This window comes from Vombatus ursinus, unplaced genomic scaffold (assembly GCF_900497805.2).
Source record: "Vombatus ursinus unplaced genomic scaffold, bare-nosed wombat genome assembly UNPS02014945.1, whole genome shotgun sequence".
Lineage (NCBI taxonomy): Eukaryota > Metazoa > Chordata > Mammalia > Diprotodontia > Vombatidae > Vombatus > Vombatus ursinus.
In genome coordinates, this window is record NW_020954723.1 from 25,934,915 (window position 1) to 25,940,928 (window position 6,014).

A 6,014-nucleotide genomic window follows, 5' to 3' on the forward strand; every position below is an offset into this window, starting at 1 on the left:
AGCTCTATCCACTGTGCCACCTAGCTGTCTTTTCTCTATATTTCTAAGGCAACTCAGGAAGGGTAAGCTAAAAGTTTTCCTCATATACAGGTTTAAGAATCATTCTTTTCCAGGAACACACCTATCTGTGAGGTACTTAATATGAATCCAACCTTTTTGTTACAGTGTGGTTGGTGAACCATGGACTCCTCCAGAGAACATTGTGGTATTGTCTCTCTAGGGAAGGGGAGAAACTCAGACATTTCACATAAAAACCCAGTGAGTGAGTGATGTGGGAGAATGTGGACTTGGAAAAATGATTTTCCAGTTCCTCTTGGTGCTATTGCTTTTTAATATGTCAGAACATGTATTCCAAAGAATAAAACAAAAATAAGAATCCAGAAAGAACATATCTAATAAAGTACAAAAAAGATTAACGTCATACAGGAAAGGGTGTGGGAATTAAAATAGCAGCAAAGAGGAAAAGGGAGGGTATACCAGGCACTCCCTCATTTAGGGAGAAAGAACCAAGTCCATTCCCCAGTAGATAAGTGGTCAAAGGATGTGAACAAATGGTTTTCAAAAAAAGAATTACAACCTATAAATGACCCCATGAAAACATGCTTCAAGTCACTGATGGTAAGAAAACCACAAAATAAACACAGCTCTAAGATTTCATATCACTCCATAAAAGATGGGAATAGTCAATTTTGGAGGGGCCGTGGGAAGACAGGCATACTAAGAGCTTTGTAGTAATCTAGTTGCTCTGGATTTCATTTTGGAATTATGCAATAAAAGTGACTAAATTGTCCATACCCTTTGACCCAGCAATCTCATTATTGGACGAGTACTACAAGAAAGCAAAAGTCAAAAATGAAGATCCAATATGAACCAAAAATATTGCCACACTCTGGTAGTAAGCAATTGAAAACAAAGAGGGGACCCATGAAGAGGGAGATGGTGAAAATATTACAGTCTAAGAATGTAACATTGTAGTCATACAGTGAGAAATGATAAACATTAGGAATATGGAGAAACATAAGAAAGTTCCTATAAACTGATGCACAGGGATATGGAGAATCAAAAGAAGAATTAACAATGAGTACAACAAAGTAGATGAGAAGCTCACTAAAAGAAAATGACGCTCTTGAGTCATGGAGAAACCCAGCAAAGATCCTTCAGAACAGACAATAAAACATATCTCATCCCTCACTTCGAGGAGTGAAAAGCCAGTAGGGCAGACTTGTCAGCTATCGACTCTAAATCAGACATTTTTGCTTAATGTGTTTAGTATGAAGGCAGCATGGGAAAGAACTGTGATGTAAAGATTAGGTGCCAATGAAACACATTTTAAGAAAAAGAACTAAGAAGTTGCTGGAGGCAACAATCCAGAACTTGCCGTAAGGAATTAATTAGGATAGACCTTAAACCCTAGTGAACGGTGGTCCTCCCTTCACCGTAGGCATGATGCCTCCAGGCCCCTCTGACAGAAGAAGGTATAAATATATTGAAAGAATTCCTCTATCTCATAGCTCTGGGGAAAATTCACCCTAACTGAGAAGTTTTTTTTTTTTTAATTGCACTGTTACAGTCTCAGACTCTTCAAGAGTTGTAATATTCCTTTTTCACATCAGAAAGCTTTGGTGAGGATGCGAGATAAAACTGAAGGTTTCATTCCATGTCCTGTAGTAGAAATGTGAATTCCATTGGTTCCCTTCATCTGGGGCTGTTCCCTCTTTGGTTCTTCAAAAAAATCTTCCACGGATAATGCTGCATGTCACATTCTTACTGTCTCATCATGAATTCATCCTTCACCATAGAATAAGGATGGTCTCTTTTGTGCCTTCTGGGTTGGTGATGCTTCGTTGTGGGGTCCAGTCAGTATCAGTTTGGTGAACATCCATGCCTACGTTAGAAAATGCTGTTTGCAAATCTGTTGCCATCCCTTTCTGTATGTGTTTTGGAGGAAAAAAAGCAAAACAAAACCCGAGTTCTTTCCCCATAGTGTGCACGTGCCTTAGTTTGAGACTGGGGACATTTGCAAAGCTTTCCCTTATAGTCTGCAGTCACCTCTGTGCTCTGATGACCAATTGATATGCTGCAGCTGTGGTTTCCCAGCATTTTATAACTGTTCCACATAGTTTGACATTGTACCCCTGTGTTGGTAAGGCATTTTTTTTTTTGTGTCTACCCTGTTAGTTTGTGGTTGCCCCCATTTTAGATCAGTGATCAGGATATCCTGATGTTCTGTGCATACTTTCAGTTCCAGCCACCACTGTGACTTCTTCACTGGTTTTGAATGAATGCCAGTACCTGATTGGTAGTATGAGTAATAAGATCATTTAAGCCTCATCTCTCCATTTTATGTAAAAAGTAGCTTGTAGGTAAATTGATCAAGAAAAAGAATTCAGTGATCCCATTCAAATAAGAGTTTATTGGAGGCAGCTAGGTGGCATAGTGGATAGAGCACCGGCTCTGAAGTCAGGAGGACCTGAGTTCAAATCCGGCCTCAGACCAGGCACTTGATACTTACTAGCTGTGTGACCCTGGGCAAGTGACTTAACCCCAACTGCCTTAAAAAAATAATAATTAAAAAAAAAACAAGTAAGAGTTTATTTCTCAAGATCAACACATTCAGAGTTCGAAGGAACTTCAGAGCTCATCTAGTCCCACTCCTAACTGAATCCTTTCTTATAGCATCCATGCTGACAAGCAGTCATCTAAATTCTGCTTCAAGACTTCCAGTGACAAGGAACTCAATACCTTTTGGGCAGTTTGGATTGTTAGGAAGGCCCATTTTGCTTGAAAGGAGCCTAAATCTACTTCTCTCTGACTTCTACCCACGCACCTAATTCTTCACTCTCAGGCCTAAAAGAACAATTTTCATTCCTGTTCCATGTGACAAGCCATTTAAAAATTTGAAGCCGCCTATTATGTCTTCTCTCAGTTAGTCTCTTGGCTAAACATCTCCAGTCTTCCATGGATCTTCCCAAGGCATGTTCTCTAGTTCCGGCATTATTCTGATCACTCCAGGCTATCACTATGCTGCTGAAATGTGCCAGCCAGAACTAGAGAAGGTACCCTAGATACATGATCTGATCAGGGCCATCACATCCCTCGTCCGAGAGGCTCTCTCTCTTAATGCCGCCGAGGACTACATTAGCTTTTGACTTCTGTGTCACCTGTGCACTCATACAGTCCACTGAAATCCACGATCTCTTTAGCACAAACTGGTCATTGTGCCTTCCCCATCCTGTTCATTATTCCTGTTAAATTTCATCTTGTTAGATTTGGTCCCTTATTCTAACCAGTGGAGTTTTTTGGGTCTTTTAAAATCCTGACACTTGTCATTCAGTGAATTTGCTCTCCCTATCCAAAGAACTAGGTCCAAAACTTGCCCCTGCCATTTATTAGCTGTGTAATCATGAGTAAGTCAGTTCATCTTTCTTGAATGCAGTTTTCCTCATCTGTAACAAGGTGATAATCATATTTATGAAGCCTGCCTTACAAGATTGTTGTGAGGAAAGTGCTTTATAAAACTTTTAAGTACTACATAAATGTGAGCAGTTATTATAATTGCCCCTGAAATACATCCCAGGTGTGTGCTTATCAGTTTATATTATTATTTAAAAGGGAAAAACAACTAGAAGCCAGCCAATTGACCTATAATTCCCCCAATTTTTTTTTTGACTTTTTGAATGGAGCACAACTAAAACAAGCAACGGACAATAAAGGAGATATGAAAAGGATAGGGTTCTGACCTTTTATTATCACCATGGTTAATCCAAAACTCTTTTTTATTTCAAATTCTTTTTTTGAGAAAAAAAAATGATCCTGTAAGCCTGGAATTAATTTGCTATATACAATTCCCTCTCTAAAGCCAATAATTCGCTTTTTTGTGTTCCTTCCTGATACCCATATTGAAACCAATTTTTATACCTGTTCATAAAATTACCAATGAATTTCTCATATGTTCAGGACAGATTTTATTTGTGAAGTGTACATATTCTTTTCTCCATTCAGTGTTAAGTGTAGTTAAGCAACTTACTGATTTGGTAATTTACAATAAATCCAACACTTGCTTTCACTTTCTCCAGTGTCAGATTATTTAAACTGTCGCTGGATTGCTTCTTTTAAGCACACAGTACTGTCGGCTAAGGTAGAAAATAATTTTAAAAGCCAAACATCAAAACATTTAGCAAGAATAAAGAGTGCACATTTGAAATTCACAGCAAACTAAATTCCATTTCCTGTCATTGACCCACAGGTTGACATGGTGGCTTGACAAATTAAGTTTGGTGGTTTAAACTCTGAATCAAAGTACGGCCTTTCCTTTCCATACAGTCCATATTTTCAGAATGATTTCCTCTATATTGTGAATCTGTATTCTAAATTTTATTGACTCTAGTCAGTGTTAACTCCACCTCTAGCTTTGATGTCATTGGTAAAGTAGAAAGTGTTGAGACGGTGGTGTTAAAATAATTCTTAATGTCTCACATCTACATTTCTGCTGCCACATTTCTATCTTAGCAATACTCGGGTGTCAAGTGTTCTTAAAAATATGTATATGCTTATACCATTTAAGTATTCTTAAAGTCTCCATTCTAAATGCAAAACTGTTATATTTGTCCTTGGATACTTTTCCCCTGGATCCTCTGGTCAGCTGACTTTAACTCAACAAAAAGCCTTGCTTGTGACTATGAAATGAAATACTGTCCTTTTGTGACACACCATAAATTATAAGAGGCAGCTAGGTGGCACAATGGATAGTGCCTGGAGTCAGGAAAACTCCTCTTCCTGAGTACAGATCTGGCCTCAGACCTTTACTAGCTGTGTGACCCTTGGCAAGTCACTTGTTTGCCTCAGTTTCCTCATCTGTAAAATGAGCTAGAGAAAGAAATGGCAAACAACTCCAGTATCTTTGCCAAGAAAACCCCAAATGGGGTCACAGAGAATGAGACATGACTGAAAAACAACAAAAAATAAATTAAAAAACTGATGTTTCACTAACTCAAGCTTGAGATGGTTTGAAGATTGTGGCTTTGATCCATTGCTTATGAGATACAATGTTTAGGAATCATTGACTGGTAAGCTAGTTCAGAGCTTGAAGATTTAAATGCAGTCAGAGATCCTGTGTATCCAAAGCAACCTGGACCCGAGTTCAGCTACAGGACAAAACATCTAAGTGAGGTAGCAGTTACTAGGCAGACTATAGTAACTGAATGAGATTTTAAGAACAGGACTAAACAAGAAAAATTCCATGGAATTGTTAGGATGTTATGGCAGCCAAAGCCCTTTATTGTCAAAGGAATAGAATCATGGAAAAAGTTTATATCAGAAAGCACATAAGTATGTTCCCCATAAAATAAGTGCCATTTCTAAGATAACCCAGTAATGATACAAAGGTGTATATTTAGGGCTCTATTCCCACCCCACCCCCCCCATATGCAGGGAAGCCTCAGAGTATTATTGGAGTAGACATTGGTTTTATACCACTTTATTCTCTCTTAGACACTGCAGTCTAGCTGTTTAAGGTTTCTCTTCTTGTCCTTGTGACAGTATCCTAATTTGAAGTTGACATACTCCATTTCCAGTCATCATTTCATATTATTTTGTTTGTACCCCTTAAAGCAGGTAAGAAAAAAAAAGCCATTAAAATGACATTGCAAACTCTCCCATTGCCTTTCTTTCAGAGAAATCATATGCTAGCCTATTCTTGAGTATGTCTCTGTATCCCCAAACCTAATTTTTTCTGCAGCAAAAAAATTAAATTCATATTGTATTAAAGTCACAACTGTTTTCAACTGATCTTCTTAAACTTCTAGTTGTCACTACATATTTGGTGCTCAGTTAAAAATGGACAAACATTTTTGTGCTTATCTTGAAAAAAATAACAATCATTAGCTTCTTTCGCTGGTAAAATGAAAATGTTGACCTGATTGCCCCCTTCTAGCACTAAATCTATGATGCTGTGATAAAAAAAAAAAAAAAAAAAACAAATACACACACAATAACAGTTCTTGGGCCTTGGACTT

General features: G+C 38.0%; 1 protein-coding gene across 6 annotated transcripts in view; it reads left to right on the forward strand.

Annotated features, from left to right (window-relative positions):
- Nucleotides 1-6,014, forward strand: part of NUMB (NUMB endocytic adaptor protein) — a 169,488-nt gene that overhangs the window by 143,303 nt on the left and 20,171 nt on the right. The window lies entirely within an intron of this gene.